General features: G+C 46.0%; 1 protein-coding gene across 4 annotated transcripts in view; it reads left to right on the forward strand.

The window, feature by feature from the left end:
* The window catches only part of FCHO1 (FCH and mu domain containing endocytic adaptor 1), a 228,030-nt gene that overhangs the window by 196,280 nt on the left and 14,762 nt on the right, over positions 1-16,988 (forward strand). The gene's annotated exons all lie outside the window — the stretch shown is intronic.

The following is a 16,988-nucleotide window of genomic DNA, read 5'->3' on the forward strand; positions in this document are numbered from 1 at the left end:
CATCTTCGGAGAAGGCGTCGATGTTCCAGAAGAGCAGCAAACCGAAGAGGGCCTCGTCAGCGCCTCTGAAGCCGATGACTCAGATGTCGAGGACATCACTCCGGCCCAGAGGGGCGTGAGTACTAACATCGACCCCCACCCTCGACGGCATCGAAAAAGGCTTCGGTCATGCCTTCACCCTCAGGCCTAGGCATGACCAAAGACATTGCTTCCCACACCTCGCCTTCGGGCCCGGTTAAGAAGCCCATCAAGCCTTCTGGCGGCTCCGGCTCGAGCCAGCCTGCCGTCGGTGCCGAGAAACACTCCTCCTTACCGGCGCCGAAAAAGAAAATGGCCTCCTCCTCCTTCGCGCCGAGCTCCACACCTAAGCACTCGGCGCCGAAGACAAGCACCAGCTCCTCGGTACCGACACTGTCCCCGGAGCCGAGCAAAAAATCCAAAGCCCTCGACACCCACACCTCGAAACCGAAAGTCATCTCGGAGCCTAGGAAACAACCAGCCATCTCTAAGCCGCACAGTTCAAAACAACGAACCGATGCCGACTCCAAGACTAAAAAAACCTACGGCGCCAACGCCTTCGGGGCCGACGGATCGGCCACTCACTGAGGAACTATTTCGGCCTGATCCACTACAAAAAACACTTGTCAAAGACCCTAAGACTGGACATTTGATGCTCAGCATCAAAAAGAGACCGCTGGACGAGCCTGCCCCAGCCCCACCTCCAAAGAGGAAAGACTTTGCTACCTCCCCTTTGAGAATACCTTCACCACCACCTCCTCCTCCCCCACCTCATCATTCCCCCACACCCACTCCGGATGAGGATGATAACGATGTCTACGATGACACAGGGGACGAGCCCCATGACCAACCCACAGGGGACCCCACTCCTACAGGCTCCCCAGACCCATGGGACGACTATAACATTCCAGACGTCCCTAACATCCCACAGGACGACCTTTACGCTTCAAGACCGTCCCCCCTGGAAGACACAATGGGGTTTAACCAACTACTCCATAGGGCTGCACACTACCACGGAGTTGATCTCCATACAGACCCCATGGAGGAGGACTTCCTCCTAGATACCTTTGACACAACACACAGGGCCACTTCCATCCTGCCCATGCTTAAAGGGGTTATCAAGCACGCGCCAGAGGTCTTTAAAGACCCGGTCAGGGCCAGGGTCATCAACCCTCGCATCGAGAAGAAATATAAGGCTGCCCCTACAGACCCCACCTACATCAGAGGGCCAGCACCACTAGACTCCTTAGTAGTGTCCACTGCAAGAAAGCGTGCAAACTCCCATGCATCAGGCGAGGCACCACCACCTGATAAAGAGTCCAAACTCCTAGACGCCTCTGGCAAGCGCACTGCATCCCACGCTGCCAACATATGGCGCATCGCAAACACGCAAGCGCTTTTGGCAAGATTTGACAGGGCACATTATGATGAACTGGAAGCCATAATGCAACACCTCCCTGACAAATACAAAAATAGAGCCAACGAGCTAATCCAGGAGGGTAAAACCATCACCAACAGCTCCATTCGCTGCGCTCTAGATGTAGCTGACACCGCCTCTAGGGCAATTAACACCAGCGTCCTCCTCAGTAGGCATGCCTGGCTACGAATTTCAGGTTTCAAACCCGAGGTGCAGGCTTCCACCCTGAACCACCCCTTTGACCAGGAACATCTGTTCGTCCCAAACGTTGACGTTGCCCTGGAAAAAATGAAAAAAGACACAGATACGGCGAAGTCTATGGGACCCTTACAGTCGCACCCTCCCAGGCGCTCCTTTCGCCGCTCTTCCTTTGAAAGCACCTCCAGAGGCTACTCCTCCGACAGCGCTTCCACTTCCTATAAAGCCCCTACCCAATCCACCTTCACCAGGGGTTACCAAAGAGGCGGCTTCAAGGGTAAAATAATAAAGGCCTCCACCCCTACCCAATGACTTCCCTCCACTCCCCCCAGACCATCCCACTCCGGTCGGGGGCAGACTCCACAATTTCCTTCCTGCCTGGACTACTATCACCTCAGACAAATGGGTAACACAAATAATTCGGTCAGGCTACTGCCTCGAACTAACATCTACCCCCCAAAACATTCCACCCAAACAACGCCCAATGTCACAGGAACATTTGTCACTTTTAAAGCAGGAGGTAATCTCCCTCCTACAAAAGAGTGCGATAGAACTAGTTCCTACCCACCAACAAAATATGGGAGTTTACTCCCTATATTTTCTCATACCAAAAAGGGATGACACTAAGGTCCATCCTGGACCTCAGACCCCTAAATCACTATATACACTCAGACCATTTCCACATGGTCACACTCCAGCAGGTACTTCCCCTGCTCTCCCAAAACGACTTCCTTGCCACCCTAGACCTCAAGGACGCCAGCACCAGTAACTGTACTGGAAATCACTCCAACAGTCACTATAACCCCAATTACTCTGGCTATGGCTGAGCAGGAGGAGCAAGTACTGCAACACCAACCCATTTGCAATATGCCAGAGAATGGTCATGAGATTGTAGATCTTGGCGCCACTTCAAAACATTTGGGAGATTTACTGGAGGTTCCTGACGGCAAGGAGAAAGCTGATGGGGATGAGATAACTCCCGATCCAACGGACACCGACAGGGATCCTTCAGACTTTTATTCAATATCGGAAGGAATGGAAGACGCGAGATGGTCAGATGACTCTGAACTGGACATGGAAACTAACACTGGCTCAGAGACGGAGAGCGACCAAGACGCGCGAATAGCAGAATCCCGGGAAAATAAAAGAGCTACCATACGGAAGAAGAGGGCCCAGGGACTAACTTGGGATTATTCCCCTCCTACCGCACTGGGGTCTCAAGAACAAGCCACCGGCTCTCAACCGACGCAGCGGTGCTCTCCAAATCAACAGGATGCTACGCTCTCCACGGTGATGGATACAGTCCTCCTGGCTATCGCCTCTCATCGAGAAGAGACATCAAGGGATGGACGCAAAGCACAACTTGCTTTGCATAAGGTCCAGGGCGTAGTGCGTAAACTGTCAAGATCTGTTACTACATTTAACACCCGAATGACAGAAATGGAAGACCGTATAGTTACTAATGAGGCAGAGGCTGCAGCCACACAGAAACAAGTGGGATTACACGAAGCAGAATTGAGTGATGTAAGATGGAAGCTCGAGGACATGGAGAATCGCTCACGACGTAACAACCTACGCGTTCTCGGAATACCTGAAAATATTGAAGGTACTGATATTCGAGCCTTCATCATTCAACTTTTCAAAGATACACTTCCTGAGCTTTCTTCATGGAATTGGGAGAATGAGGTGCAATGGGTCCATAGAACTCCAATCACTATGCGACCCACGCGGAAGCAAGACAATTATCCACGAGCAGTTCTTGTGTTTTTTGGAAACTTTCTTCTTCGACAAGCCATCTCGGATAGAGCCAGGCCAGAAGCTCGACGGACTAGGGACTCCATTTCCTATTTTGTAAGACCGGACTTTTGCCACACGACGGTGGAGAGGAGATGGCGTCTGCGACAACTTATTAAACCCTTTATGGAGAAGAAAGCTTTAGTTTATCTTAATAACCCTGCTAAGTTGAAAGTTGTATACAATGGCCAGACCAAATTTTTTACTTCGGAAGCAAAAGCCAAAGAGTTTTTAGACAGTATCACTTAATGGTCTATTAGCGATATTGAGAATGGGAAGAAACCTGTTATACTGAAACACTGATATATACAGAATAGAGAATTTTGGAAATAAGAGTTGACGAAAAGGGAGAGAATTGAGAGTGGATTGGACATCATTCGGAGTTTATAAAGATAGATTGATAGAATGATAGAATGATATAAAGATATATCAGAATTACTAGTCTTTATATGCTTCTATAAGCCTCTCTATATCTTCCTTATTATTTTTGGGCTTTCTTTTTCCCCTCTTTCTTTTTTTTTGGGTGGCTTGGGAGCATCTCTCCATCACTAAAGACTCTTATAGAGTCTAATTGCCTCACATCATGGGTGGGGGAGGGTGGAGGGTCGGGTGCAGGGGTCTGCTGGGAGGGGGGGCGGGAGGGGATACTGGGGGGGAAAAATGCAGAAAAGAGCTTGATCTGTAGTATAGGAACCTTTAAAGGCTTTTTTGTTATTATAATCTTCGTAAGTGACTGGAGTTTTACATCAACTATTTTGATTGATCGGAATGGAGTAAATATCGAATGCAAAGTCGGCTGGTGGTGGCGCAAATTATTTAGCATTGGTGGTATCGGTCCAATGGGGAATAGTTTTGAATGGGGAGAGTAAAACTGCGATGCTGGAATGTAGCGGGTCTCAATGATGGGAGAAAGCGGGCCCAACTGTTTCAACTGCTACGTCAGGACCCTGTTGACATTCTGTGTATTCAGGAGACTCACATAGCTGGATGCGATAAAAATTTATTAAAATTTCCTGGATATAACCTGATGGCAGCAACATCTCAAACATCTAAAACGCGTGGGGTTGCTATTTTGGCAAAACCCGGTTTGGGGAGTCCTAGACGTCGACTCGTCGACAAATATTTGCATATTTGACTGTCACCTGCATTTCGTGAAGCGCTCGCTCGCTGGTTACACCTGACCGCCCAGCAGATCTATTGCTGTAGCGGAGAGGGTTGCCACAGCAACGCCGCCCTCGGTCACAGGACACGCCCAGCGGCGCTGACCACGCCCACAAGCCCGGCCTTAAATTGACCCGAGCTGAGTACTAGCGCTGTCTTACAGACTCTCTCCTGAGGCGGAAGCCGGGAGATTTTAGCTCACTAGCACGCTGTGTTTTTAAAAGCATATTTGACTGTCACCTGCATTTCGTGAAGCGCTCGCTCGCTGGTTACACCTGACCGCCCAGCAGATCTATTGCTGTAGCGGAGAGGGTTGCCACAGCAACGCCGCCCTCGGTCACAGGACACGCCCAGCGGCGCTCACCACGCCCACAAGCCCGGCCTTAAATTGACCCGCGCTGAGTACTAGCGCTGTCTTACAGACTCTCTCCTGAGGCGGAAGCCGGGAGATTTTAGCTCACTAGCACGCTGTGTTTTTAAAAGCATATTTGACTGTCACCTGCATTTCGTGAAGCGCTCGCTCGCTGGTTACACCTGACCGCCCAGCAGATCTATTGCTGTAGCGGAGAGGGTTGCCACAGCAACGCCGCCCTCGGTCACAGGACACGCCCAGCGGCGCTCACCACGCCCACAAGCCCGGCCTTAAATTGACCCGCGCTGAGTACTAGCGCTGTCTTACAGACTCTCTCCTGAGGCGGAAGCCGGGAGATTTTAGCTCACTAGCACGCTGTGTTTTTAAAAAGCATATTTGACTGTCACCTGCATTTCGTGAAGCGCTCGCTCGCTGGTTACACCTGACCGCCCAGCAGATCTATTGCTGTAGCGGAGAGGGTTGCCACAGCAACGCCGCCCTCGGTCACAGGACACGCCCAGCGGCGCTCACCACGCCCACAAGCCCGGCCTTAAATTGACCCGCGCTGAGTACTAGCGCTGTCTTACAGACTCTCTCCTGAGGCGGAAGCCGGGAGATTTTAGCTCACTAGCACGCTGTGTTTTTAAAAGCATATTTGACTGTCACCTGCATTTCGTGAAGCGCTCGCTCGCTGGTTACACCTGACCGCCCAGCAGATCTATTGCTGTAGCGGAGAGGGTTGCCACAGCAACGCCGCCCTCGGTCACAGGACACGCCCAGCGGCGCTCACCACGCCCTCTACGTTTATCCGAACCAACACTATTTACATGCATAGGAACCGGAAGCGCAGCGGACGAGCGCAGCGGGCGCGACGATTGCGCGCCGAAGGCGCGCATAAGGCAAGCTCGTCTGCGCTCGTCCGCGCCGAGTCCGGGCCTAGGGCCACCCCCCTTGCTCTGCTTGGTCCGCGGCCCATCGCCATTTCTCCTCTGCTATCCTACTCCTCTGCCGAACTCCTGAGATACAAACCACACGCCGAGAAAGCCCACCCCATACCCCTCCTCAACTACAACTCTTGCATTGGACCGCTTAAATGCCCCTCTTGCACGGAAACGCTGTCCACAGACACCACTATTTCTCCACCCACAGTATCTGCAGCCCTAATAAACGTCCGGTCCTTACCTAAACACAAAATTGAAATCGCTGAGTTTATTGACTCCCATGATCTGGATATACTATTTATCACCGAGACATGGGGAGACGAATCCTCTGGACCTGACTTCAGAGATGCCACGCCTAACAACTATTGTGTAAGCAAGCTAGATAGACCCTTAAGAAAAGGCGGAGGAATAGCAATTATACACAAAGAACACCTAAGACTAACAACATCAGAAATAACTCTTCCTGAATGCGAGGCTCTCCTTTTCGCAATATGCATCTCCAGTAAAACTACTTTTAGAGGTTTGCTAATCTACCGCCCCCCAGGATCTAGATCAAAATTTCTCTCAAACTTAAACAAAATCATTGAGATGACTATTGGATACCAACACTTCACCGTTTTAGGTGACTTTAATTTTCACCTTGAATCCTATGAAGACCCGGATACAGGAATGCTACTCGGTGACTTGGAGTCAGTAGGCCTCACGCAAAATGTCAAATCACCAACCCATTTAGCAGGGCACACCCTAGACGGCCTATTTACCAACAATAAAGACATCACAATCACTAAGGTCATCCCTTTAATATGGACAGACCACTCGGCAGTATGCTTTTCATTTCCCAGTAATCCTTGTCTACCCTCCCAGACAATTTCTGGATCAACAAAATTCAGAGACTGGAAGAACATTAATCTAAACCAGCTCACCCAGATCATACAGGATAGCCCTCCGCTAAACACTCAGGACCCTGTAGCTGCTTCAGCTACTTACCTGGAGAATCTGAACGCAGCCTGCAACAAACTAGCCCCTACAAAAACCTCTCATAGGAACAGAAAGCTGGTCTCCGCCCCCTGGTTCTCGGAACCCCTTAGACTACAGCGCCAATATTGCAGAAATCTAGAAAGGCAATGGCGCCGACACTATAATAATGCCGACAAGATTAGCTATAAACACGCCCTCTCTAATTACAAAAAACTGATTACATCCGAGAAAACCACCTACTACACTAACCAAATAAATCAGGCCAAAAACTCATCAGGAAAACTGTTTCAGGTGGTAACATATCTGTCCAATCCTCTGACACCCTCCTCGGAGGGATCTCAGGCCCTTTCAGATACACTTGCCACATTTTTCGAGGATAAGGTCAGAGCCATCTTCTCCACTTTTTCGCCTAATCCTTCCGTATCCCATACCGAGCACTCCACCGCCAATAATACGCCACAGTTTTCTGCCTTCGAAAACACCACGAAAGAAATTGTTCAACCCCTGATCGTCCGAACTAAATCCGGATCACCACTCGATCCATGCCCTCCTGCCGTCCTTAACCTCGTCGCAGAAGCCGTTGCCCCGTCACTTATTACCATCTGCAACGCAATGTTTACATCCGGCACCTACCCTTCTGTATGGAAAGAAGCCATTATTAAACCACTTCTCAAAAAACCCAGCTTAGATCCTTCTCTCCCAGCCAGTTACAGGCCTATTGCATGCCTCCCTTTTCCGGCCAAAATCTTTGAAAAGATCATGAACCAGCAATTGTCAACGTACATCCATAACAACAACTTACTGGATGATACTCAGTTCGGGTTCCGTCAGGGACACGGCACGGAGACAGCTCTCCTGAAAGCCGCGGACGAAATACGATCCACTATGGACAATGGAGGAGCTGCAATCCTCATACTTCTAGATCTGTCCGCAGCCTTCGACACGGTCGATCATACCATACTGATCGACCGTGTCGCGGCTATAGGAATAAGGGACAAGGCTAAGGAGCTTCTCGCCTCATTCCTGTCAAACCGCCTACAAACGGTGAAGTTGGGACAATTCACCTCCCAGACTTTCTCCCTGCCTTGCGGTGTACCACAGGGCTCCTCGCTAAGCCCGACACTATTTAATATATATGTGTCTGACTTAGCGAGGGTCATCAAATCCTATGGAATTTCTCTCACCACATACGCAGACGACACACAACTTGTGTTGTCCGTATTCGATGATGGCCATACAGTAGCTTCAAACTTCCAATCTGGCATGAAAGCAATAAGCTCCTGGATGTCATCAAACTGCCTTAAGCTGAATTCAGATAAGACAGAAGTGATGACATTCGGGAGACTACAACCAAGCTGGTCTCCACAATGGTGGCCCGAACGAATGGGACAACTTCCAGAACCAGTAGTCAAGGTGCGAAATCTGGGGGTTGTCTTTGACAACAAATTGTCCTTCCAGCAGCATGCAAATTCAGTGGTTTCATCCTCCTTCTATACCTTAAAAAAGATCAAAAAACTCATTCCGTACTTACCATCTTCGGCAGGCAAAACTTTAGTCAGCACGTTAGTCTTTTCTAAAACGGACTATTGTAACGCCTTGCTTCTAAATGCACAACAAAAGGTCCTCAATAAACTACAGACCGTACAGAATGCAGCAGCCAGGATCCTGCTACCCATTCCTAAATTTGCATCGGTCTCCCCTTACATCCAACAGCTACATTGGCTGCCGGTGAGGAGCCGCATCAAATTTAAAGCCTTGTGCATAGCCTACAAAGCGATCCACAATCATGGCCCTCTATTTCTAAAACAAGCCTTTCACCCGCCCGAACAGCGAAGAACACTGCGTTCATCCTCAGCCCAGCTGCTAACAGTCCCCCGTACAAGAAAGGCTAACTGGGGAGACAGACGCTTCACCGTTGTCACAGCTAGACTGTGGAACACTCTCCCTCTTCACATCAAATGCGCACCGACTTTGCTCAATTTCAGAAAAAAATTGAAAACATGGCTGTTCCAAGCCTAAACCCCCCTTCCCCTACAGAGAGTTCTGTGACAACAGCGCCGAGACACCTTCGGGTAATTGCGCGCTCTAAAAATCGCCATAAATAAATAAATAAATAAATAATATGGTAGGTGGGTTGTGGTTCAACTGGAATTGGATATAACCATTTGCTCACTTTACGGTTCTAATCTGGATGACCCACAACTCTTTATTGAACTTGAACTAGAATTGGCTTCTTGGGCTGGTCCACTTATCCTGTGTGGTGATTTTAACATAAATATAGAAAAATTAGTAAACAATAGACTCCCACGGAACTATAGTGGCCGGAAAACCTGAAGTCTATAGGGCAATATCTTGTCTGATGGATAGTCATGATTTAAGGGATACTTGGGACACTTTGAGGCAGAATGATAATGGCTTTACCTATTATTCCTATCCCCATAATAAGTATGCTCGATTAGATTATATTATGACATCAATGCATAGGACAGCCTTAATTGATATAATTAAAGATCCCAAAACTATTTCTGACCACAATGCACTCACATTAATTTTTGAATTGGATAGTTTTAATAGATCTAATATCCAATGGTCATTTGACCGGAAGCTTTTTTTGAACCCAGATTATATCAACTATATTACATCAGTTTCTCAATCTTTTTTTGAGTGTAATCAATATAGTGCATCCAGATTTAGTGTATGGGACTGCTTTAAGGCAGTAATCAGAGGAGAGACTATAGCGTATGTAGCTAAATGTAAGAAAACTCAGGATAATATTAATAAGCAACATAAGGCGGCACTTATCAACTTGGAAATAGTACATGCCAATCAAATCCAGCAAGGAACACCAACTTCTGATATACTACAAAAATTACTGATTTTAAAAACCGAAATTAATAGCTCGTTAACGCAAAAAGCAGCGGAAATATATCAAGCCAATAGAAACAGAATTTATGAAGCAGGGGAAAAAGTAGGGAGGCAACTAGCTCTCAAAACTAGACAAAAAGAGACATACAACAAAATAAAGAATATAGAATATAGAATATGAGGGCCAACAGTATACCTCCCCTCAAGATATAGTAGATGTCTTTCGAAAATACTACCAAAAACTATATCAAAATGATAACGAGCATCTATCTACAAGAGACATGAAAACCTTTCTTAGCGAGTGGTTGCCGGAATCAGAGCTATCTAGAGTACTTGATCAAGGAGGTAGAGAAGAACTAGAGAAAGAAATCACAATGGTAGAGTTAGAAATTGCTTTGTCGGATCTAGCTAATGGGAAAGCGGCTGGTCCTGACAAGATCCCTTTAGAGTTGTATAAGGTGCTGGGCAAACAGATACTCCCCTATTTACTAGACCTGTTTCTAGGAATACAATATCACTCAGCTACACCAGAGTCTTGGAAACATACCAACATAGCAATATTTCCAAAAAAGGGGAAACCCCCCCAGCTTCCATCTTCATATCGACCTATCTCACTTATAAACTCTGACTCAAAGCTATATTCCAAGATACTTGCAAACCGAATGAGGGGGATCATTGAACATCTTGTATCCCCATGGCAACAAGGTTTTATCCCGGGGAGAGGAACAACTGACCATACCCGTAGAGTCATTGCCTTATTTGACATCATGGGCGTCATGGGGGGAGAGATGTCAATGGTCTTACTCGATGCCGAAAAGGCATTTGATCGAGTGTCTTGGCGGTTCTTATGGGAAATGATGGAATACAATAACTTCGGCCCAGGCTTTATCAAAGCTTTAAAAGCTCTGTATGTCAGCCCTAGAGCTAAACTATTTATTGATGGCTTTGAGTCAGAGTTTATAGAGGTAAAAAGAGGCACTAGGCAGGGCTGTCCTTGTTCCCCGATATTATTTGCCCTAGTGATTAATCCTTTAATTTTAAAGCTCCTTAACTCCTCCCAAATACAACCAGTTATGGTGGGCTCATACTCTACAAAAATATTGGCATATGCCGATGACATTGCTGTGCTTACAACGAATCCAGACGAAGCAGTAGCAGAAATAGAACAAATAACCCAGGATTTTGGTGTTTATTCTGGCTACTCACTTAATAGAGACAAAACCATGGTGTTATGTACAAATAATACTATATTTGAAAGTCCTTACAAAGTTAGAAATGCAACTTATCTTGGTGTAATTATTTCTCCTGAGGTAAAAGAGATTAACCGACTTAACTATGATCCTTTGATTAAGGTAGTAAAAACAGATCTTAAGAGGGTAGATAACCTACATCTCTCAATAATAGGGAGATCGAATTATATTAAAATGAGTATATTTCCCAGAATACTTTATCTGTTCCGGGCTATTCCATTGATTGCCGACGGTAGTATTATCAAAATTTTTGACTCCACGATATCTAAATTTATATGGAACTACGGTAAAATAAGGAGAGCATTACCATTATTAACTCTCTCCGTACATAGAGGTGGCCTTGGTATCCCGAACCTGACATTTTATCTCTGGGCGACATTACTCCAACAAATGGGCCCTCTCTTTAAAGTTAAACCGGCCAATCTACCCAACATAGACTCCTATATTCCTTCTATTTTTGAACTGGGATTGGGTGAAAAATGTCAAGGGCTATTTTTGAGACAACTGGAAGCGTCTTATTACAAAAAGACCAAGTTTAAGGTGATTGGAGACGCATGGAAAACCTGGAAACTTGCCTCAAAACAATTAGGTATACCCAAAATAACAAGATATACATCTCTGTGGCATAGCAAGATCATTTCATCATCTCTGATAGATAATGTCTCTAGGAGATGGGAGAATTTAGGCATATATACACTTGGTCATCTTCTTGGACATAATTTTATTCCATCTTTTGAGGGACTACAGCAGAGATTTGATATTCCATCTACAGATTATTTAAAATATTTTCAAGTCTTTACTAATATACGGAAATCAAAACTTAATATCAACTTAGATAGTTTTCCTTTTTTTTCTATTATTGAGAAACGAGCTACTAGGATAGGCACTCTATATGATATATTCTCTCAATCCTCTAAAGACGATTTAGATCGTGTGGAGAGATCCTGGGCACAAAAACTTGGAAACCCAGATGTAGATATTGACTACTCCCTAACTCTCTACACAACATTATTTTTAGCGCCCAATCTCAAAGCACAATATTTCAAAACTATTTACAACCTTTATTTTACCCCGGCCAAACTTTTTACCTGGGGAATGCGACTAGATGATTGCTGCCCTAGATGTAGACAGGGACAGGCAAATTTAATTCACATGTTTGCCGAATGTCCAAAATTGGATAATTTGCAAACATTGATTGGAGGATTTTGGACTCAAATATTCGGGCGGATTCTTAGATCCTCCGCTACCCTATTTCTTTTAGGTTTTGATGAATCTTTGGGGTACAGCTTGGAGGAACAGAGGATTGTCTTCCTGGGCACAGCCGTTTTTCGTATCATTTTGGCTGCTTGTTGGAAAGATCCCAATGTACCTACTTTTCAGATGTGGCTTAGCCGATTTCTTGCCATATATAAGCAGGAGACAGCTATATATAGTACAAGAGGCAGGAAAACTAGACTCCGGGTACCCAGATCTGGGCCCCAATTTCCAACTGGTACTCCAATGTATGATCACCCCCCTGTAGAGAGAAGGGTTGATATGATTTGATGATGTAAAACATGTAGAGATCTACTTTGCATTTTCTATATTTTATATTAATTGTGCATTCGTATTGTGCTGTAATGATTTTGTTTTTCTTATCTGATGTACTTCTTGTTGTATTAAGAATATATATATTTTGTTTGTTTGAATGAAACAGATCATGCTCAATAAAAACAAAAAAAAAAAAAAAAAAACAAAGGACGCCTATTTCCACATTCCTGTTCACAAGGCTCACAGGAAGTTTCTCAGATTTGTAGTGGACGGTCAACACTATCAATTCAAAGTGCTCCCATTTGGAGTCACCACAGCATCACGGGTGTTTACCAAGTGCCTAGCGGTAGTGGCAGCACACTTGCGAAGACAACACATCCATGTCTTCCCATACCTCGACGACTGGCTAATAAAAGCCAGCTCATACAACCAGTGTGTACAACACACTCACGCCACTATCGAGCTACTTCACGAACTGGGCTTCACAGTAAACCATACCAAGTCCCATCTGCAACCATCCCACGTAAAACAATACCTCGGTGCCACCATAGACACCTCAAAAGCGCTAGCCTATCCCAGTCCTGCCAGGATAGCAAACATTCAGGCTCTCTGCACCAAATTTCAGCCAGAACACTCTATTCCAGCTAGAGTGTTCATGCAACTTCTAGGAATGATGACCTCTTGCATATTCCTAGTACCTCACGCAAGACTCCAGATGCGTCCTCTCCAAGAGTGCTTAGCGCGCCAATGGAGCCAGGCCCAGGGTCAGTTGACAGATCTGGTGTTGGTAGACGGTCGTGCCCATCGCTCTCTGCAGTGGTGGACCGCCAAAAACCTTTCCAAAGGGCGACCGTTCTTAGACCCGGTTCCTCAGATAGTACTGACAGCGGACGCATCGCTCTCCGGCTGGGGAGCTCACCTTCTACATCACACCATGCAGGGGAGGTGGACACCTCAACAGAAGTTACTCCACATCAACCATCTAGAGTTACTAGCCATATTCTTAGCCCTAAAGGCCTTTCAGACACAGGTCTCACGCAAGGCCGTCCTAGTCCGCACGGACAACGTGACAGCCATGTACTATATACAAAAACAAGGCGGCACACACTCTCCACAGCTCTCTCACCTAGCACAGAGCATATGGAGATGGGCAATACCCCCAAAAATCTTTCTCCTAGCCCAACATGTCCCAGGAGTCCAAAACACTATGGCCGATCTGCTGAGCAGACAAACACAACAGATCCACGAGTGGGAACTCCATCCACAAGTTCTTCACCCGTACTTTTAAATGTGTGGCCATCCACAAATAGACCTTTTCGCCACCCACGAAAACGCCAAATGCCCAAGCTTCGCCGCCATGTATCCACACCCATTGTCCAAAGGCAATGCGATATGGATTAACTGGTCAGGCAGATTTGCGTATGCTTTCCCGCCTCTCCCACTCATTCCATTAGTGGTGCGCAAACTACAGCAACACTCCCTCACTCTCATTCTAGTAGCTCCAACTTGGGCCAGACAACCGTGGTACACCACACTGCTGGGACTATCTGTAGTACCGCACCAAAAGTTACACCTCTCTCCACGCCTCTTAACCCAGAACCATGGAGAGATCAGGCACCCGGACCCAGCTCAGCTCAACCTTGCGATCTGGCTCCTGAAATCCTAGAATTCGGTTATCTTAATCTTCCCCCTGACTGTATGAACGTCATTAGAGAAGCTAGACGACCTACCACTAGAGCTTGCTACGCAGTCAAGTGGAAACGTTTCGTGATCTATTGTCACAACAATAATATCAATCCCTTAGATGTGTCCATTCAACACATCATAGGCTATTTAGTACACCTACAAAAATGCAACCTAGCCTACACATCTATTAGACTGCACCTTGCTGCCATAGCAGCTTATCTGCAAAACAGGCAACATCTCTCACTCTTTCGAGTACCTGCTATAAAAGCCTTCATGGAAGGCCTCAAGAGGATAATTCCCCCCAGAGTGCCACCCTCACCTGTCTGGAACCTAAACATCGTTCTCATGAGACTAATGGGGCCTCCCTTTGAACCCCTACACAAATGTGAACTTCAATTCCTAACATGGAAAACTGCTTTTCTTGTAGCCATTACTTTCCTCAGAAGGGTCAGTGAGCTACAAGCACTCACCATTCAAGAATCCTTTCTGCAAATGCACCATAACAAGGTTGTTCTCCGCACTAATCCAAAATTCCTCCCTAAAGTCATTTCGCCTTTTCACCTAAACCAATCTGTGGAACTGCCCGTATTCTTCTCACAGCCACAGACCATTGCAGAAAGAGCTCTACACACACTAGATGTCAAACAAGCCTTACTCTACTACATCGAGAGGACACAACCCTTTCGTAAAGACCAAACACCTGTTCGTTTCTTTCTCACCACCACACAAAGACAACCCCATCTCAAAATCTGGGATAGCTAGGTGGATTGTTAAATGCATACAGATTTGCTACCACAAAGCAAAACGCATGCTATCTGTACCCCTAAAGCCCACTCTACACGTAAAATAGGGGCTTCCATGGAATTCTTAGGCAACATCCCCTTAGATGATATCTGCAAAGCAGCTACATGGTCTACACCGCACACTTTCACTAAACACTATTGTGTAGATGTGCAAACTAAGCAACAAGCTAGTGTGGGCAAGGCTGTACTCAACACTATTTCAAACTACTGCAACAGATACTGGTGGTCACCGCTAGGAGCGAGTACTGCTATGTAATCTATGCACAGTGTGTAATCTGCAGCTCATACGCCTCAAACGGAATATGCTACTTACCAGTATGCATCTGTTCTTGGCATGTAGAGCTGCAGATCTACACACGCCCACCCGGCTACCTTTATCTGCTCCAGTTGATCTTATTTAGATACAGCACACATGGGCATCTTCACTGCTTATTACTACGCTCCATCATTTCCCTGCAGGAGAAAAACAATCTGACGATGGAGCCGAAGCCCATGCGCAATATGATCCAAAGGAGGAGTCACATACCTCGTGACTTCGAAAGACTTTCCAAGAGGAAAAACAACTGCAAACATCCGGGCCCAACACCAGGGGGGGGGTGGGGGTGGAGGTGTGGGGGGGGGGGGGGGGGGGGGGGGGGGGGGGGGGGGGGGGGGTGTGTGTGTGTGTTGTGTGTGTGTGTGTGTGTGTGTGTGTGTGTGTGTGTGTGTGTGTGTGTGTGTGTGTGTGTGTGTGTGTGTGTGTGTGTGTGTGTGTGTGTGTGTGTGTGTGTGTGTGTGTGTGTGTGTGTGTGTGTGTGTGTGTGTGTGTGTGTGTGTGTGTGTGTGTGTGTGTGTGTGTGTGTAAAAAATTGTTTTGGAATAAATTAATTGAATACTAACTGGTCACTAACAGATGAAATGGAAAATATATTTAATTGTAGTATTATTGGGACCCATGGATTAGGATAAAAAGAAAAAAAAGTATTTAGATGGTTCAAATTGGAAATTTGCATTTGGACAGAAAGGAATTTTTAAATGATTGTGGTTCTTGTGGATAATTTGAAATAAGTTTTTCTTAGAATAGTTGGGAGACAATTAGAAAAAGAAAAGGGTGCTCCCAACAAAATAAGAGTAAAAACAAAGGAAATCATGAATTGTAAAAAAAAGTTATCTACTTAAGGAAATGTATATCTAAAATTAAAAGGTATAATATTGTTCTGCCCCCGGGCGTTTTAGAAAACAGGTTTCTGACAAATGGTATTGAAGCGTATTGGTAAACTGTGGAAAGGTGTGATGTTGATTATAATTGGGTGATGGTGGAAAAAGGAGGGAAGTATCCCTTTAAATAGACGCACTATATAATGTATCTCCATGGCCCAGTAGAAGGCATTTTGCCGAAACGCGTCAGCCTGGAATTATCAGTACGGAGCACTTTTGTCTTAAGAATGGAAAAATAAAATGTGTGGAACCATACCAGATTTATGCCGTCTCATATTTTTAACGTCGAGAAGTGAATGGGATTGTTTTGAGGAAAGACGGGAACTGAATTTATATATATATTCCCTCCCGTGAGTTAGATATAAGCTGGCTTTTCTTTTCCTCCTATGTGAGTTATACATTGTTGTTGTTTCTGTGGTGTTACCACTTTTCTTGGCAGTTTTTTCTCCGGACAACCAATACTGATTTTGTTGTATTCGCATATATCTGTTCCAGCATTGTTCAGTGCTCCTTCCATGATGGATGGTTTCTTGAATTCTTTCTCCTTTGTCTCCATGGAGCAGGTTTCCCTGCTTACTGAGTTTCTAAAGCAAGGGGCTGTAGCTCAGTGGCATTGCCTGTGGGCTTTGGTTCCTCAAGTCACGGCAGAACATAGTCAGACCTCATCATCGGAGCGTTCAGTATTATGTTTCTGTTGAATGTTTTCTTCAGACACATTTTTTTGTTCGTTCGTTTGCTACGGGTAACGCTGTTTCCATGCTTTTCAATGTCTTTATGGCTTCTGTTGGCTGTGGTCCT

Source organism: Triturus cristatus, chromosome 12 (assembly GCF_964204655.1).
Source record: "Triturus cristatus chromosome 12, aTriCri1.1, whole genome shotgun sequence".
NCBI classification, from domain to species: Eukaryota; Metazoa; Chordata; class Amphibia; order Caudata; family Salamandridae; genus Triturus; species Triturus cristatus.